Source organism: Archocentrus centrarchus, chromosome 5, assembly GCF_007364275.1.
Source record: "Archocentrus centrarchus isolate MPI-CPG fArcCen1 chromosome 5, fArcCen1, whole genome shotgun sequence".
Classification (NCBI taxonomy): Eukaryota; Metazoa; Chordata; class Actinopteri; order Cichliformes; family Cichlidae; genus Archocentrus; species Archocentrus centrarchus.
The window spans coordinates 15361401-15381690 of NC_044350.1; the positions used below are offsets into that span (position 1 = coordinate 15361401).

Consider the following 20290-nt stretch of genomic DNA (forward strand, 5'->3'; position numbering starts at 1 on the left):
AACGCTCCTTTGTGCATTTAGGATGCAGCAGTCTGTCACTGAAGGAGCTCTCCAGCTCAGCAACAGTTTCATGCATGGGAATACAGTTTTATAAACTCACAACTACTTCTTCTCTTCTCAGAAATAACAAGCTGTAAATACATAGCTGCCACAAGTGTACATATTGCATAACCTGTTAAAAGATGCCAATAATAAAAGTGGACATGAACATCAGGCATTCATTTCAATGTCTTGTTATGAGTAAAACACCCAGGTGGCGCTAGTCGCACAATCTGCTGTGTTTGAGAAAGACCAGATTGTGATGCTGAGCCAATATCCTAAAACAGAAACAAACAGAATATCGTCATCGTTACGCGTTTTCTTCTACCTTGACATGTCAAAATATATTCAAGAAATATATGTATGAAGGCCCTGCCACAACTCACAATGCAAGTTAATTAAACTCAACAATATTCAAACAATACTCTTTATTTATGTCCACAGGGAAAACATTTTTCACAGATTTTTTTTAACAATATAAAACAACAGGTCCACTTAAACTACTGTAAATGATAAATAAAAAAAAGACAGTAAAAAGAGGCACAAAGGGTAACATGATTGTGGTCTGTTTTTCTCTTTTTTTTGTAAACTGGACACCTGATTCGTTTTGCAAACTCTGGTCCATATTGTACTTAATTTCAAGTCTGACTTTCCACAGGTCCAGTGGTGCAAATCACAATAAATTAAGATAAATAGATTACTGTGAGAGACCAGTCAGTGTGTATCTGTAGCTGAATTTGCCCTACATAACTCTGACTCTCAAATTATCGATTATTTAAAGTTGGTTTGATTGAGAGTGGTGGGTTTATAGTGTTTGCGAGTCCACCTCAGGGTCCAATTGTTACTGCTGCTAACAGAAATGTTAGTGAGCGGCTGTCTCAGACATAGGTAAAAGGTACAGATTAAGTTCAAAACACTACAATTTGACACGCTAATAGCTGCCATGCCTCAAGACTCTGCTCTGGCTTAATTTGCTACCATTCCATGTTGAGTAGGTTAAAATCTAGTTTGGACTAGCTGATTAAGTCTGTTAGTTCAAGTTAACTGGCACAGCTACAGACACATTTAAGTATAACATTGAGACAACTTTGTCTCCACAAGTACATGATAAAGGGGACAAACCTGGGATCTTGAATTAAAGCAGCACAAGTTCATTAAAACGGTGACTTAATCAATCTCAGGTAACATGATGAAAACAAACAAACAAAACACTTATAAAGGATGTGTTGCTAATTTACATTATTTTAGCAGTGGATTCATTTCCTTCATACAGCTAAGTGAAAATGAATGCTTGTTTTTCAACTAACAGACAGCAGAAAGCTGGTTCCTTTCTCTTTGGTAAATGGCCTAGAATAATTATTTGGTTGATTTTAAGCTACCAATAACAATGGCAGTCATATAATTAAGGCCATGTCAACACTAATCTTTCCCCATTTGTTTTAAAACACATTTTACTATATTTATATCTCATGTCCACATGACTGCATTTAAGGCACCATAAATTGTTTGTTTTTTTAAAATTCTGCATGTTATGGATGCAGGAGGCACGTCCATTGTGTGTGAATGGCTGTATGATGTGCATTTAACATGAAGTTTTAAAACAAAAAAAAAACATGTTAGTGTGGATGTAAAGTACCTATAGCAGTTTACCCGACAACAACAATTCATCCTGAATTCATTGTAAACAACTTTATATTTGCAACACTATTTCTGGAACATTTACATTGGTCATCCAGCTACACTAAGCACATTTTGGTAGTTGTTTCTTTGTGGGAGTTCATGTCATCTCTTGCCCCATTTGTCATTTTGTTTGATTGCTTCACATATGAAGCAATGAAAAGAAACCCAGCGAGATTTCATAAACGGACCCAAATTTAGCTGACTGCATCTGAACATTTATCCCTGCTTCATTACTAATAATTCACAGGCATTCAGATCAATGCTTAATCAGTAAAAAAAAACAAAAAAAAAAAAAACAAACAAAAACAAAACTACTTTTCAGTTGCATCCAATATCCAATACATATGCACTGCACTCACATTGCTGAGGGTTTTACGTTAACCTGGAGGCAAGTTTGTGCTATGCTAAGTAACATTATGTTGTTAGACGCTTTAATTTTTTACTACAAGATAATAAGAACTTTCATGAAAAGTTCTAACGGTCACAAAAAGTGAATCTAAATCATTTTTCCGACTATCTCACTTTGGTTTAACGGGAGAACATGCTGCCTTTGAGTTAACAGGGTTAGTTTGGCATCCAAGTTTCTTCTCTTTACACTTGGCTATAAAAATGAGAGGCGTCCTCTCCAAACCAGCGACCTTCAGCATCCTCTGCAGCTCTGTGGAGAGCCCCTCTCTGAATCACCTGGAAATTATCAACAGAAAGCCACGATTAGCATGTGGAGACATACGTGCAGCAGTCAAACGTTGATCTGGTAACATGCAGCTTGTTCACTTTCACTTGCACATTAAGCATGCTTCACCAGCCAGCATTTAAAAACCAAGAAAGGTGAGACAAGTGTTAACGTGTCTAAATAACAGGCTGCAGAATAATTTTAACATCAGATCATCACAATGCAAACATTTTGTCTGTATCATTTTAGCATTTACTTATTGCTCAATTTTTCGACTACTTATTGCTCTAAAATAAAAATAAAAATGAATGAAAATGATTTCAAAAATGAATAAAGAGTTTCGTTAGTTTACCTGCTCATGGTATCGCTGAGTTTGGTAGCTGGGTGACTCTCCAACAAACATGCTTTTCATTCGGATTGCTCCCTGTCTGTCAAGAGAACGAGACCTGGGTGCTCTTTGCTGACTGCGCCTATGCCATGACATCAGCTGTTCATTCACTGCTTGTCGTGGGAGACCATTAGAGTGCCAGTGTGGATGGTCCAATTTTGCTGGAGGGGTGACTGTGATATCAGGAAGAAAAGGCCTCTGTACTCTGTGGGGAGGTAGTGCATTGTCTTTATACCTATAATCATATCTATTTGGGGAACGAGGAGCTTGCTGGGGGAAATAGCTCTGTGGCATATCCATATTATTGTAGACCACTTCTTCATTGTAATAGCCTTTTTGAATACCAGTACAGGGCTGGTACCGGGGATTATGGTAAAAGCCAGGATGTGGAAAAGCTTGAGGTCCATAGCTGCCAACTGGGCTAGGGAGCAGGAATGCAGACTGATATTGTTTGGGCAAATCACAGGGCAATTCCCGACACGGGGGGGTATTGTAAGAAGTAAATGAGTTTTCAGAGTTGCTGTCCTCAGAGCTAACATGGCTTCTATAGTTCACTGTAGGGGATGGAGTCTCTGGTAAAGTTATTGAGAACTCGGTCAGTCGCCTCCTTGCACCTCTGGGGCGACCGCGCTCCTTTTCAAATGACGACTCGGGAGAGGACAGCCTGTGCAAACCACAACAATTACAACAGAACATATTAACAAATCTCCTTTGCACAGAAACTGCACATGTAAATAGGTTCACCTAGATTTCTATCTATTCTGTAAAAGAGATCTTACAGTCAGCTTTATGCACTGCATGGGGTGCAAATCCTAACGTACTGACATGCAGATGGTGTGTGAGTGTAGCTACCTGAAGGAGAGTTGTCTGTGCACTCGCATCTCTGGAGTGGAGGGTGTACTGTTTGACTGGGTGCGACTCAGTTTCAGATGGGAAAGCTGGACAGGCAAAGCCTCCAACAGTGGCTATGGATCAGTTTTGGCTGGACTGCTGAACACACAAGATGAGAGAATTTATGTGGGTACTACTTGGTGGGCGGACAGTTTGTACACACACACACACATACACACACACACACACACACACTTGGATGAAAGCAATTTATTTATTTATTTTTTGGCCACAGCAGCTTTATTCATAGTAGAGAGAGAGAGAGAGAGACAGGAAATGGGGGAAAGATGTTGGGGAAGACACATGGGCAAATTGGCGACAGGCCGGGACTCGAACCTGCACCGCCCACACTGCAACGCGGCATATGCATGTGGTTGCAGGCTTCACCACTGAGCCACCCGGGCGCCCATGAATGCATTTTAACATAGCATTTGTTACATTTATAAATGAAAACATGACACCTAGAAGAATACACGTTATCAGGTGTTGGAGTTTCTGGAGGTGGGGGACTTAAATAGTTACATACAGATTTATAGTTCTCCGCTGGCTCTGCACACTGACTGATGCAAAACCCGATGGCAGTATAAGACATGTCAGTGACACGTTCTCTGTCATTCAGAGCATTAGTCATGGAAATAATTTTTTTTTTTTTTACTGGAAACAGCTTTGATAAAAGTAGATGAGAACAAGCTATTTCAAACCAATAAAGAAATTCTTACAGTGTTAACATAATAACCAACAGTTTATTTGCTGTTAAAGTCAGAAGAGACTTTTTCTTTTTTAAAGTCAGAAGAGACTTTTTCTTTTTTTTTCATCCATTTGGCCATTGGATTCTTTCCAAAGAATCTAACAACCCAACGTTGTTTACATAATATCACAAATTATAGTTTGCTTTTCCAACCCTCACAACTTGACAAACAGGAAAGGAGTCATAATGGATAACCTGAGTTACCTCATCTTGGTGGATGAGCGTGACTTCTTGCTCTTCTGGAAAGGTTGGTCAAGACTTGACTCGGTCCACGGGGAGTGCTCGATGGGAGGAGGGTCATATGCAGGGCTCGAGTTGAAGCTCAAGTCAAGGCCTGGATGGGGAGAGTGACTCAGGTTCAGCTGCAGGGACTGTGCAGTCACAAATGGAGGCATGTAGGCGCCGTCCACGCACGACTGCGTGGACAGGGGGCGAGGCTGGGGAGGATCTGTCTCTGCTGGATAAGGGAGTCCTGAAGAAGGCTGTGAAGACTGGCTTGTGACTTCTGAGGAAAAAAACCCAAAACAAACCCCCCCCACAAATGATGTGTATGATAAAGCATTTTGCATGGATACACATTTATTGTCACCACAGACTCTCTACCGTAAACCACTTTTATAAGGGAAAACCATGAAAATGACAGTATTTAAGATAAACACTTGGATTCTCTTCAATTTTTTACAGGTTCTGTGGTTAACTGGTGATCTGACAAACACCACTAGGGTTTTAAACTACAAAACCAAAAAAGAGAAAAGAAACTGCTTTCAAAGAAACTGGCACGAGTCTTACCTTCATCTTGCACAACAGAATCAGACAGAGAGCTGTCATCAGATGTGCCAAGGTCTGAAAACAAAACAGAAAGACACTCAGCATTAGAATGATACATTTCTAGAAATCTGTGAACAGCCTTTATGATCCGAAAGCAAAATAAGTCCTGGTGCAGATGATTTTTGAAAGATACGAGAGTTTCTTTGGAGGCTTACCTCGTTGCATAATACCGAGTGCAGGGAGTAGTGATGTTCGGCCATGTTCCAGTCGCAGGCTGAAGGCTGTCTCTTGTAGGTGCTTGAGTTTCTTCTCCTCTCTTTTGCACTGCTGCTGGCGGCTTTTCTTCCCAGATTTGCTCAAGTTTTCCTCTTCGCAGAGCTTCCGTGCAGCTTCATATATCTTCATCTGAAGGGCTAGAGCAGCATCGACTGAACTTAGTTTTGAATCCTGCAAAGGTTACGGCAGGTTAGCAGAGCACGAGGGACAACAATAGAAGGACATTATTCCACCATTCAGGCTCCTAATGTTGCTTATACCTCTGCTCCTTGAGGGATGTTGAGTTCATCCAGTTTAAATGCAGCTCCAACACGTCTGTGAATTTGCGGCGGTTTCTCTCCTAGCTGCAGAGGATAATCTTTTGACAGCCGGCCTGTCAGCTCCTAAACAATATGGAACTAATTATAATCCAAATGTCCACAAAGCAACATCTCAATGTGAATAAAAGTTTATTTTTATGAGGACAGATGGAAGCTTGGTTAAATGGTCAATCAAAACATGATTTCTTTTAAAACCAACACCGATAAAGCTTTTCAGTTTTCAGTAAGTTTATTCAACCATCTCCATGTTCCAGTATTGAAATGGTGCACAAGTATCTAACTCTTATCTCCGTACAAGTTGAGACTTATAGGTGGTGAGAAGTGGTTGCACAACTTTGCATTTGCAGAGATTTTCTTTCACAACACATTCTTTGGGTTTCACTTTCCCACTCTATTAAGTATCTGTGTCTATACTGAACCCACAGCAAGCCAACGCACTGTTTCCGATTTCATTAAAGATCAGACAAAAGAGGCTCGTACTTTGAGTCACCCAGAGCCACCCGCCTTTACAGACAGACAAAATCTTAAGTGTAGCCAATAAGCTTACTTATTCTTTTGTCACAGAGATCAGGGAGAGGTATCACGGCTCTCATTAGTTCACCTGAGCATGTCCCAACAGGACTGCCTTGCCCAAGTGTCAACAGGAAAGAATGATCAGTCCTGGGATTTTACCCTGGAGCTCCAATGCATGCCATGAACACGCCTGAATACAAGTATGTGTCCAGTTGGGAAATTTCTAGAGTTTATTTCGCAGAAATAAGGAAAGACTTAACATGAAAAATGATGATGTGAAAAAAAGTCTCATACCTGATCCAAAATTGCTAAAAGCCACTTGAACCACCTCTTTGATAGCTATACTGCATTCACACAAACCAGCCATGTTACAAGAACTAATTTATTTATACACAGTCTCTGACAGCAAAACAGATAATAAAGGACTCCTCACTTTGGAGGTCCTTACTGGTGATTGTTAATGGAGATAAACTCGAAAATGCATCAGTTAGAATTGGTGATGGTCTCATTCCTACACTGTGCCTTCTAAATGGCCTAGAAGGAAAAGACAGAGCTGGGAGGAAGTCTCAGTCTCACTGTGGCACTGAACGATCTAATGTGAATGACTCAAAGCCCTATATGAAAGTGCTTTTTATTAAGATTTCCAAAAAAAAAAAAAAAAAAAAAAAAAAAAAATAAGAGAGAGAGAGAGAGAGAAAATTGAGACATTTACTGAAATCTTTTCTTATTGTGATTTGGAAAGGCCCTGTGATGGACTCCAGATCTGTCCAGTGTGTACCCTGCCTCTCACCCTATGACAGCTGGTTTAGGCTCCAGCCCCTGTGAAACCCAGAATTAGATAAGTGATTAAAATGAATGGATGCACTGATTTGGAAATGGAGCATGTAAACCCCACAACCTATGACTGTCCCGTGATCTGACATTAGCGTCCTGCCCTCAGTCATTTTGAATTCATATATATTTACCTATCCATTAATGACTATATGTGAAGCACCAAACACAGCAGAAATGTCCCTCTGACAGGTCACTGACAGAACACTGCCCCACCAATTTAATCCTTCATAAAAGCCTGCTGAATCATCTGCAGTGTGCTCAGGGAACTTTGTAACAGGTTGCCTAATTACCTAACAGTTGTCTTTACTTTGTTTAGATCTACTTAAACTGTAAAGACTTTAATGAAGATGAATTAGATAATCATAATTATGTGACTCATTTGTTCTGTTACGTGTTTCATTGCAATATGCAGCCTCCTTAGATTCTAAACTACTGATCTATGGTTGGCATGGGGATAAACATTACTTACAGCTTCTCGGATGCAGAGTTTCCTCAGCTCACGTAAGCACAACTCCAGTTTCTCTTGGAGTTCCTGGTGTTTGATCTTTATTGCCCGCGTGTGTGTGGTCACATCCTTTGTGTGGGTTGTTGGGCTGTCAGACCCTGCAATGGTAAAGGAGCACATGAACACATCTAAGATAATGTGACTGAAATTACTAAGAGAAGTCAAAATGTAAAGCAAAAGTTTAAAATCTCAAACGGTGCATTTAAATCAAAAATAAAACACACAAAAATGGTCAACTTTTTCCAGAGGTATGTTTTCAGAGGTTGTCATTGTGTGTCAGCAAGATCACAAAAACACTACCAAGAATATTAGGACTTCAAATCTCTGTCTAAGATATGAAATCTCAACAGTAACAACAACAACAACAACAACAACAACAACAACAGATGAACAATCATTACACACATATGCATAAAATGAATTGGAAAAATTGGAGAAATGCTAAACTTCAAAGCTAAAGAAACATAAAACATCAAAGTAAAGTTACTGTCCAAGTCAAGGCAGGTCAAACAGGAGCAGCCATAACATTTACAGCCTAATCAGTCAGCCTCAAACTTTTAAAGCTTCTTGAATTAGCTATCGTGAAATTTGATGGCCTTGCAACCCTGAACTGGATAGTGGAAGAAAATGGAGGGATGGAAGAAAGGAAATTTGGTGGAGAGTGCCCAATACCATTTTCTAGAGCTGAAGAAGCTAAATAAAGCCATAGCCAAGTGACTTAAAGCTACGGAAAACAGATGAAAAGCAGTGAACCCTCTCACTGGAGAGTTTAAAACCACACAATACATCAGTATTGTCACCTGGTATTTGACATAAGACATAAATGTATCAAATACAAAAACAAACACTGATGAATTTCTGCAGTCAGACCATCTTAGAGATACAAAAGCACATAGACGGTGCCGGTTCATTGGCTGCACCTAGACAAATTTTATCTGATTCAAAAGAAGAGCCCTGCAACAAATCCCGCCTTTGTGAAGCTTAACATGCTCAGTTTCTGTTGACACTGTGTGGTTTTCAACAGCGTGCTCATTTTAGGTGCTTTTGAACTGCATTGTGTTGAAGTGACAACTGAGTGTGCCTAAGTGCATAATGTGTCTGGGTCTTAAAACACATCCTCCACAAAAATAAAACCAACGAATCAAAAAGGCAAGAAACTGAGTAAAGACTGAGGAAAAGTCATTTTATGTCAGACTTATGAGTATATAAATCAACTGCACTTAAAATTTTATCTATACTGTGCAGCTTAGATCTAGTTTTATTCTGTCGAGTGTATATAACAGTTGCATTTATGATTTTTTTTAAATGTCTGTTGAGTGCAGCTGGAAGAAAAACTAATCCTACAGTGTCTGCAAACACATGACCTGAACTGTATTAATTCATGTACTGTCATTAATTCCAATGAAATTAATCGTAAAAGTTAAAAGGCAAGTATAAAAATCCCAAGTACCACATGATGTTGAGGGTGATGTTTCCATTTCATCATTTTATCTTTTTATTTTATCTTCAGATGTTATTTTATGGCATTATTGACTTTAACTTTTGTGGTATTGACATCATGGATTTTAGCCTCAAACACTCACTTGATTGCAACAGATTAACACGGAGGTTACTGCAGCCAAAAGCAACAACCAACAGAAGAACAAAACTTCTGTTTTATCTGTTGTTTCCATTAGTAACATTAGTGATACTGTGTAACACCGAAACCCGCAAAAATCACAATCAGCATCTCTGTAACTATAAACAACGCGAGTGTTCAACTGGGGCTGTCTGTAGCCTTGGTGACTAATGGCAATTAGGTCTCCAGCCCGTGGGAGTAGTTTTAGGCAATATCCACTGAGCACCACATACCTTCAGAGATTATTAACAGGTTCCCTGCAGGTACTGACAAACATATGAGGTGTGACAGGAAAAAAAAAAAAAAAAAAGAGTGACAGCACTACAATAGGCTGAAGAATTCCTCTTCCTCAATCACAATCACCCTATTCATTGTAGTGTGACACTTTTTCATTGTATAGGACAGACATCACGTGGCTCAATTAGTGCGCAAGGAATGTCAGAGAGGCCAAAGCAAAATCAGCAGAAACTAATGGGTGTGCAAAAACAACGTGGCTAATGCCTGCTATTAATTGTAGGATACTGTGAGGAAGACGACCAAACTGGAGAGGCAAGTTTACGAACACCCTGAAGTAAATTGCGGCAGTCCCCAAAAAAATATCTGATACAAAGATGGGTGAGCAAATTGTTTAACCTCTTCCACCCTGCATTAGTAACTAAAGAGCAAACCCGCCCTGCTCTGCGATGCTCAGTATGGATGCTGCATTGTTGGGCTTCATTCCCATTGCATCAAATTCATGGAAGCTACAGCTGAATTTTTTTTTTGTTCACTTGTATAAAAGCACATTTACTCATTTATGCTAATGTTATGGAGCTGTATAAGGTCCTTTTAGGTGTAAATACAACAAAAATCGGGGTTATAGAGTTAGGCAGACATGACCTCTTTTAGCTAATCCTCATCTCTGTTTGAGGCTCCTGAATACAATGGCTACTACAAGCATACCATCCAAATTTCTGACCTAAACGTCACCAGCAGTTTGATTGTGGAGGCTGTAGGCAGCAAAAGGTTTTGATGAATGTGAGGAATGAAAGATATGGTCTCTGCTTCTCCTGCACTGGTTTCATCATTTTGTTTATTTAACATAGTAGATAACATCTACCTGCAGTTCAACTGGCAGGAATGACTACTTTAAAAGTGAAAAGTTAGTGGAGATTATTTTATCAAGCACGTAACTGACACTTCTGCTACCAGGATACAACTCCATGTTTTAATGAATGAGGTTATTCTCTGAAAGGAGAATAAGATTGCTTAAGCATTATCAATTCAGTAGCGCTCTCAAGATAACAACAACTTTATTGCTTGAAAATATAATGTACTTTTATTTACTCAAAGGCATTTGAAAAGAGGAGCTGCGATAAATTTATCTGGTTGGATTTTTGTTGGAATAAGGTGTTTGCTCAGTTTCAGCACTCATTTAAGGCTCTAACGAGGGTCGACGGGTAAAAATGGTTTTGCGCTTTGCTTTCTAGGCCTCGTGTGGGGTTTCAGTGCCGCTCAGTAAACATTTTGGAAAATGTGACACCTCATGGGAAAACCCGACCAAAGACACACACCGGAAATCCAGGCTGTTCACAAAAAAATAAAATAAAACACGGCCAAGCAATGACTCAGTCAAGAACAGCCAGATTTCCCGATGTTTATCTTACCTCAACTGTCTGCAATATCTCTCAAAATGCTATCTGAAAAATGTAGTTTATCAACAGTTTCTGATGTATAAAACTGCAAATAAACAACGCACTATTCTTCTCCGGGTCGTCGTCCAGCAAACCTCTCAGCTATGAAAGGAGCATCCCTGCTCAGCGCAGTCACACCACCTAGTGGTGCGACCTGGACACACAGTCAGTAGTGCTGGTGACTTTTCCATCCTTCTGGATTGAGATGAATGATTCCTTTTAAAATTCGTGGTGTTTTTAATCAGTAGTTTAATCATTTATAATTGTGCTACGTGAGTAATTTATGCATTGTGTTTTTCTTCAACCACAATGTTTCAAAAATGGACACAGTTTGACATCTTCAAGTTAAATATTCATAGAAATAAACAAAGGAGAAATTAAATCTTTTCTTTTTGCATGTTAATCTAGAAGTTTTAAATTCTGGGAAACATAAAAAGTAAAAAATTAACATTTTGGACTTTAGTCTGGTTTTTGCATGATGCTTAACAATTGTTCAAATTACTGAAATGTCTAACACTTAACTTAGTAAAGCTGCCCAGTTTGTTCTCACTGCATTTAGCTGTTGTACACTAACACAGAATCAGAGGAAGATTTATGTCAAATGTAATATATCATATTGCACAGTGTCTTATGTGTAATATATGGAATGACTTGATAGTGCACTTCTTTACCAAGCACGCTATGACAGGCATGCCACTGCATTAAAAAAAAAATGGTGGAAGTGAAACACAGAAAATTGTTTTACCTGAATGAAGAATGATGCCGCTGTCAGTGTCGCTGACCTCCCCGTTGCCCTCCATGTCAGTAGATGGACTTCCTGTTCCTGTTCTTTAGTGGAGGCAAAGGATAATATCACATACCATGTCCTGCTGATCATTATATAAGAGCCAGCCCTTATGTGAACTTTTTTAAGTAACATAGCTACGAATTGGCTAAAATACAGGGAAATTTATTTTCCAATCAGTAGCAAAATGGATTCAAAATTGGGAGCTTATTCACAAAGCCTGCGACCTCAGGGAATCCAGCAGCAAGGAGGCAAAACACAGAAAATAATCCAAAAATATACAATCCATTCATAACTAACTAGACAGTAGTCCTTCAAATAAAAAACAAACAAACAAACAAAAACTAAAAACAAACCTAAAACCAGATCTAACTGCAAACAACATTAACATGCAAGCTTCTCAAAGACTGCCCATTACTTAATCTTGTGACCTGTTGCTAAGTGATTCAGGCGTGACTTGCCTCTGAACTCACAGACAGGTGTAGTCACAGTCTCCCACAGCATGAGTACACACATGACCTGTTGTCAGGTCTACGGTGTTTCCTGTGACGCCTGTTTGTTAGGCTGTGACGTCATGATGATCGCCACCAAGTCACTCAGTGTCATAACTGGCTCACAATGCATGAGTTATATAGCCATCTGGTGGCAAATAAAAACTGGGAAGCTTGTTGGTTTAATAATTAACTGAGTGAACAGAAGAATGCCACAGTGATTGCATTCCAGCACACAGGTGAGGTTAGCTTAAGCTAAGGCTAGAAAACAAAGGAACAGCTACCCAAGGTGAAGCCAGCTGTGTCATACAAGAACCATTTCTACTAGAACGTTGGTCGAGCTACAGGGTAACACCAGGGAGCATGTAGCGACCTTTAAAATGTATCTTATTATCCTATCACTGACACAACCATGACACACATCCTCCACAAACATGCGACTGTGACCTGCACACCTCTGAATCACAGATAACTACCAGGTGTTTTTTTGGCAGAGAAAGGCAAAAGGCTGATGCACAGAGCGCTGACCACGACAGAACCATTCGGCACTGACATTTCAAACCGAATAATTAAAAAACAAAACAGATGCAGCCACACACCATCTTTGACACAATCTACATGTGTTGACATCCACTGATTAGGGGTGGGTGATATAGCCACAAAAGAAATATGTGATATTTAAGGAGATATAGGGAAAAAACAAACAAACAAAAACAAAAACATACTGAACAAACTTGGTTATCACAGCTTGCAAAGAGCAACATTTATCAGTACAAACAATATGAAGGCCATTTTCCATCCTTTTTTCTCCAATGTTGTGTTCTAGGGCATGTGAACACCACGGTTTCATGATCTCAGTGATATCACGATGTGACAATTTTATATCAAGTAAAAAACTTTTTACTGATATTATGTATTAATTACTGTAGGGTCTTACCTTAGAACATAAAGTGCCTTGAGGCGACTGCTTTCTGTGATTTGGCGCTGTATAAATAAAATTGAATTGAATAGCAGATGATATATCGCAGTGCTACCAATGATGCAAAAATGATATGGCTACAGACACTGATTGGACGCTGATGACTGGATCAACATAATCCTACACAGCAGAGTTTTTTAACCACATTTGCATATATTAAAACTAAATACAAGTCAATAAGATAGTTAATCATTAGTGGTGGGTTTATTTAACATTTCCCAAGAATACCCACACAATTAGACACGTTGCAACCCTGAGACAAGTGAGTGAGACTGAAGCAATGTGTCAAAATCATATCAGTTTCTATTGGCTCAGAGATGAGCGATAACACAGGAGGGAGAAATGAACACAGCGTTCTCGTTTTATTGGCATGAACGGTCCCTATCTGTATAAACAGACTTTTAAATGATGCAGCACAACTTTAAAATTTATGGTCAAGTATTAGCCCAGTGGTTCTGACAGTATAGTACTTTCAGAACCACTGGGCTTATCAATTAACGTTTTTTTAAATTAATCAAGCTTTATTCACTTTTGAAAGAAATACTGGAAAATAACCACGGCACATTCTGACAGCCCAAATAATGTCTTCAAAGAGCTTAGAGCACCTGAAAAACAGTACAAAGATCCAAAAGACATCTGAGACACATGAAACGCACAAAAGCAGAAAATTCCAGATTTTGAAAAACTGAAATCATATTTACAGTGTTTTAAGTTGAAAAATCATTTTAATAATCATTCAATTATTGTAATAATTATGTTGTTTTATTCAGATCCTTTTGGTCAACTTATTGATTAATGAACCCTAGGTTGTGTTTTGTTAACAATACACCAAGGCATATTGTCTACATTCAAATGTGGGAAGTCCAGTTACATGCCTTGGAGCATTTTAAGTTTTCAGTTTCCCACTTGGCAGCTGAAGGTGTGCGAACACTGAAATCCCCAGGAAATAATCTGCACTCATCTCTCATCCATGTATTGACAAAGTTGCAATCTTAGTTGTGAGTGAACTGAAACTTGTCTTGTGTTTACAGATAGCTGTTTGGTTTGGTATGATTTCCCTGCTTTTGTACCTGCTGTTTGTAATTTTTTTTGTGATAATTTTACATCCTTGAAGGGACTAAATGAGAGTTTCAGGAAAGAATTTCACAGTGTATAAATATTCACATTAAATATTACAATTACAGATATTCTACATTAATCCAAATGAATGCACACAGAGGGTTGTAGGCTCTATGAAAACTGTCAGTTGGACAATATTAAGAAAATTAAAAAAAGGAAGTACTTACTTTACTTCATGAAAAACTCAAAATCCAATCAGTGAAAAATTTCCCACAGAATTCCCAACTTGAACAGAGATACTCAAACCCTGAGCTGTGTGGAGTCTGGGCAGGAATGAGAGACTCGCCCACTAAGAACGCGCTGCCTGCTGAAGAGGTGTGGCCTCGTACAACGAGGGCTGAACACTTGAGACGGGATCATATAACTCAACGCCTGTGTGAGCTTGAAACTGTGTCACCAACAATGACCAACACACTGAGAAATTACCAGTCACTTTACACTCTTATCAGCCCGCTAATAGACGGGTGGGGACAACCTTGACTGAAACATGTGTCTCATTATAAATGCAATAGTTCTTGGCAAAAGGCTTGGAGCCCTGGTAATAATTAAATTACTGGTTTAATGCTCACAAATATGCAGATTCCTGCCTTTTCTACACCTTATTTGATAGTAAACTGAAAAATGCTTTTCTAAGTCTAAACTAAGCAATTTGAGGACCTCATCGTCCTAACTGAACTTGTGTGGTTGGCATTTTATGTTAAATATTTTCTAATATTTTATAAACCAAAAGGTTCATTAGCATCAAAGTCATTTTATAGATCAATCATGCATCTTTTATTTATTAGTTGCAGCCCTGTAAGTTTATCTTCATTAGCAGCCAGCTTCTACCAGCTGAAGGTCCTGGTTCACTGATTTGTTTAAGGGCCGGTAATTTGTTTGTGGGACAGAGTTCAACTCTAGTTTAAACAACTATGACTTCATAACTGCATTTAAATGACTCACTCAGAGTTGGACGTTTATTTTCTCACAATGAGCAGTTACTGCTAATTACTGTGAGAGTTCCCAGTAGTGAGTGGAGAGCACAGATCAAATACCTGAGTCAGTGCATGTTTACCGCCATCTCCTGGTTGATTAAAAGAAGAGAAAAAAATAACTAATTATAAACTTACAATGTTTACCAGCCTAGATTTTCATGCACTCCCTAAAACTTCACTACTTGTCCACCTACTTCCAGTCTACCCATGATGCCGTTTTGAGCCCTGCTCTTTCTTCCTCCACTGGAAAGAGGGAAGCAAATGGCAGTGGGATAGTCCACATGATTTACAGAGCACCTGCTTTGCATGGTTCACATTCATTCAGAATCTCAATATTCATTTTGGCTTTCCAGGAATGTTGGTGCTCAGACACTCAGAAAAAGGTCCTGCAATTCCCAGACACTCGAAGATCACATCTCAAATAACATGGCACCAAGAAAGCAGCCGCTGCACTGATAAAAGCTGTAAAGTTTTGGTTCAGTAACTTCTACACTTAAGACTTCACGCTGTGAACACTACCCAAAAAAGTTCCCAGATACCAACCGATGTGGGGCAAATGCTCTCAAGTTTGCCTTGACAACGAGTTTTTTTCCGTACAGAGGAGTTTTGGGCACCCCAGGCCCCCCAAAGCTTTTGCTAATTTGGGTTTCCATTTAATGAAGCGTAGTGAACATTTTTATTTACCAAATGGTCAGAAATCTTGGAAAAATACATAGATTTCTGTTCAAGAACGGAACAGGCTCACTGCCTTCATTGTAAGTGGTAATCACGCTCCACATGGAACATTATACACACAATACAGACAATACTTAAGTGTATCCTTTAGGTTTCCCTTCAAAACACAAAGCTACTAATGCTAAAAACACAATGCTTCTCTTAAATCTTAGTTGGAGCTTAGTTCTGGGGTATGCTCATCAGCTACTTCCTTGTGAAATCCAGTTTCAAAACATTTATTCATTCTCTGCTCAAATACAGGTCAAGGAAATTCAAAGGATATTTTAAAGCTACACAAATGCAGTCATAATTAATGAGTAAATATGTCAAACAATAATGACATGACAATGATTATCAAAATAATAATGATTATGAGCTTCATCTACAACCATCTGTCTGCCTAATACAATACAGCAACACATTATGCAAAAAAAGCATACCATGCAGTTTGACAACATGAAATCTATCTATCTATCTATATATATATATATATATAAAATTTTTGTGTGTGTGTCAAATTCTAGGCTTTTTACAGGTTTTTCATGACTCTGAGCCCATATAATACCATGCACTGATGTGGGAAACTACAGTTAAGAGGAACTAAGAGAAAGCTGTAAATGAGAAATGTGTAGTCACATTTTAACACCTAGTTTTTAACACCTAGTCAGAGATGCAATTACAGTGTAACATTTCCCAGTCAAGAGGACATTAGTCATGTCACAGCTGTCCCCTGACAGTGCATCGATGTGATGACTGGTAAAACGGTTTCCCACAATGGTACCAAACACAGCATCCAGAATTATGGTAGCCAGTTGGTGGATGTCATCATGGGTAGTTTATATAAACCAGAAGTCCCAGGGAGACAGAGGGCAGGCTTTGTGTAGGAAAAGCAGCAGCTGGCAAAACAAATTCTTTAAATATTCTTGAGTCCTTTTGTAAGTGCATGGCTAGACTACCGTTGCCAATGCAAAACCATCACGTGCCAGCCAATATTTTACAATTTTCTTCTTCTGTCGGATAATCAGAGATGATGGTTAAGTCAAATGTGTCAATACTTTTAAAGCTGCACTAATCCTTAAAAAAAATTAAAACACAAACAAAGAATCTGTTGGAGCTGCTGCGCTCCTCTACACCTCTTGCTGCCTGCGGCAGTCTAAGCTTTATGCTGATTCAAAGCTCGAACTAACTAATGCAAAAAAATAAATAAAAAGAAAAAAAAAAGAAAATAAAAACATCTGCACGTAGGCAGAAGAAAAGTCCCTGCTTTCATCACTGTATCACATGCAAATCAGGGCCTATTCTACATCGTGATCAAGCACTACAATTGTGGCTGAGAGTGAACAAACTGAAACAGATGAAAACATGTAACAGGCAGATGAGTATACTAAACTTAAGAGACAGAACTGAAAGATACTGTTTTGTTTTTAAGTTTTTACATATCATGACATAATAAAAATCTAGTCCTTAGCAGGCCTTAAAATGAGGTAAATACAACCTCAGATGAACAGCAACACATGACATATTACACAGGTCATTATTTATTGAAAAAAAGGCTAAGCCAAAATTGTAAAGCAGAAACTAAGTACAACCCCATGATTCAGTAGATTGCAGAAGCACCTTTAGTAGAAATAACTTAACATAATGGTTTTCTGTAGAACTTTATTGCTCTCTCACACCATTGTGGAGGAATTTTGGCCCACTCTTCTTACAAAGATGCTTCAGTTCATTGAGTTTTTCATTTATGCACAGCTTTCTTAAGGTCCTGCTAGAACATTTAAATTGGCTTGAGATCTAGACTTTGACATGACCTTTGTTAAATTCTGTTGTAGGTTTGCTGTTGTGCTTTGGATCATTGTCCTGTTGCATTACTCTGTCAGGCTTTAGCTGTCAGACAGATGGCCTCAGATTTGACTCCAGAATAGTCTGGTAAGCAGAAGAGTTCATGGTCAGCTCGATGACTGCAAGTTGCCCTGATAATTTGGGCTTTTTTTTTGCCAAACAGGCCCAAATGTTTGACAGCTGGTATGAAGTGTTTGTGCTGATATGCTGGGTTTGGTTTCCTCCAAATGTGACACTGCGCATTAAGATCCAGTCACAGTCCAGACCTCAACCTGATTGTGGGTGGGATTGATGAGAACATAAGAGAGCTGTGAATAAACGAATGAAATGTAGCAACCACAAAGAAGAGTGTTCCATCACAGCGATGTGAGAGACTGATTAAGTCATACAGAAACTCCAAGTTACTTCAAGTTATTGCAACCAAAAGCGGTTCCTCTGGTAAAGGTGGTTTTTACCATGGCTGTGTATTCTCTTTGTTTGAGCTCCATTGCACCATTATATAATATTCACACTAAAGACCAACTATGTTTTTTTATGACTTTACACATTTTGGAAATTAAACACTTACTCTCCAACGTTCAGCTAGGTGTCACTGACATCAGGAAACTTTAAGTCTTTATGTGGGTTTAACCAATCCTGGGCAGCACAGCATGAGTTTGTAATTACTGCTGCACTGGAGGGTCAGTGAAGTAGCAGGGGTTAAGCCACTTCTGTCTTTTGCCCTCAGGTCAATGCTCAGGAATGTGTGACTCCAGTAATATTTCAATCACCTGAAATTTAAAAAAAAACTAACCAAGGGGAGGACTGCATGGAAGAAAACCTTCACATGAATTGGAGACAAAATAACATTAGTCTTGCAGTATGCCCACTATCACTCATTCGGTAAACTGTAAATTTCATGAGGTTGGCAACACTGCAATCATTCAGCTTACATTTTATGATCAGTAAAAGCGGATGTTGCAATCTGAAAACTTCTGCGTACACTCAGGTGTCTGTGCACAGTTTATGGTGCAGCTTCAAGCTTCACTTCTCGTTTGCAAACAAGTGACACTTTGAATAACACAAAATTAAAAATAAACCAGGGAATGTTTATACAATTCAAGCCTTTTAAAGAAAATAAGAATTACATAAAACAGATAAAAGACAGAAACTGTCTCAGTGGCAAGTGTGATGACAGCAGCTTTCTGGTTCACAGATTTAGGATGTTACCTGCCAACTAAAACTGAACACAGAAACAAATAAAACAATAATAACTCTGTGCAGCTGTGTCAGATGCATTAAGCTTGCTGGGCCTCATCTTCAGAGTTTCTCAAAGTTTAGTAACTTCGCTTCAGTGGTCAGCTCTTCCCAAAACTTTCACTCTTGGCTCACAGTTACATATCTTTAAGTTAAGCTAAGCTAGGCTGTTTTAAATAAACAATGCACTACACGACACTAGTTAAAGTAAGGTTATATATCATTCCTAGCTTTCTTACTCTTACCTTGGTAGCTAGTTAGCCTGCTAGCAGCATGCCTCATCCATACAATCTGCGCTCCATTGGCTCGCAGCCTCCCAGATTTGAGCTGGAAGTTTACTTTAGATTCAGTGGGGGAAAAAGGGCCTGGAACAAAACAGCACCGAGTCCCAACGTTACGTCTCCGTAGACTAGACGCTTGGATTAACAGGAAAACAACCATTAAACTTAAGTTATACTCTCCAAACACTAACTTTGCTGGAGAGCATACTCCGAGAGCTCACTGAAGGTAAAGCGACGCTGAGCCGCCTTCATGTGCTGTCGAAAACAGCCAGCACATGAGCCAATGGCAAGTAAATACGATGGCGTTTCCCTGTTGGCTAAACGAGCCAGCGTGCCGAGTGAAATAATCGGTCAAAAAAAATCATTGGGAGTGTGGTTTGTAAAGCTCATTCACACACATTCACGTATTGTTTTAGATCCGCGAAACACTCGTGTTTCTCAGCTCTGTTTGTTTGCGTTTGTAAAAATTTCCCCATGTGTGTAACAATATAGTAAGGGGGGAAAAAAGGCCGTAATGTTGAGCAGTTTGCTGCTGCGTTCATTTTATTCCACCCGAAACACCATACCCACTACGATGTAAGAACTTACGAGTGTCAGATTGGCTTATGAACGCAACATATGTCTGTCGTGCTGTGCGGACATCTAACGGGCAGTGAAGATGCCCGCGCAGCGCTGGAGATGGACATAAATGAAGTCATGTATTGGTCATGAAAAAGACAAAAACAAAACAAAAACAACTAACCAAACAATAACAACACGGTCACAGTGACCCTTCATTAGGACGACTAATAAGTACAACAGGCCAGCACTAGAACTGTATCGAAACGTCCACCAGAGGTCATCCGAGCCATACTTTGAGTTCCCTGGGACTGTGCAGTCAGCTTCGACACGAATTAGGAGGGTAAGTGGCAGCCAGTTGCTGCTAATTAAATAAACTTGATTAATTG

At 39.2% G+C, this 20290-nt stretch overlaps 1 pseudogene; it reads right to left on the reverse strand.

Annotated features, from left to right (window-relative positions):
* Positions 1-452: 452 nt before the first annotated feature.
* LOC115780432 (innate immunity activator protein-like) lies at positions 453-19580 on the reverse strand (annotated as a pseudogene).
* Between the last annotated feature and the right edge of the window lie 710 nt (positions 19581-20290).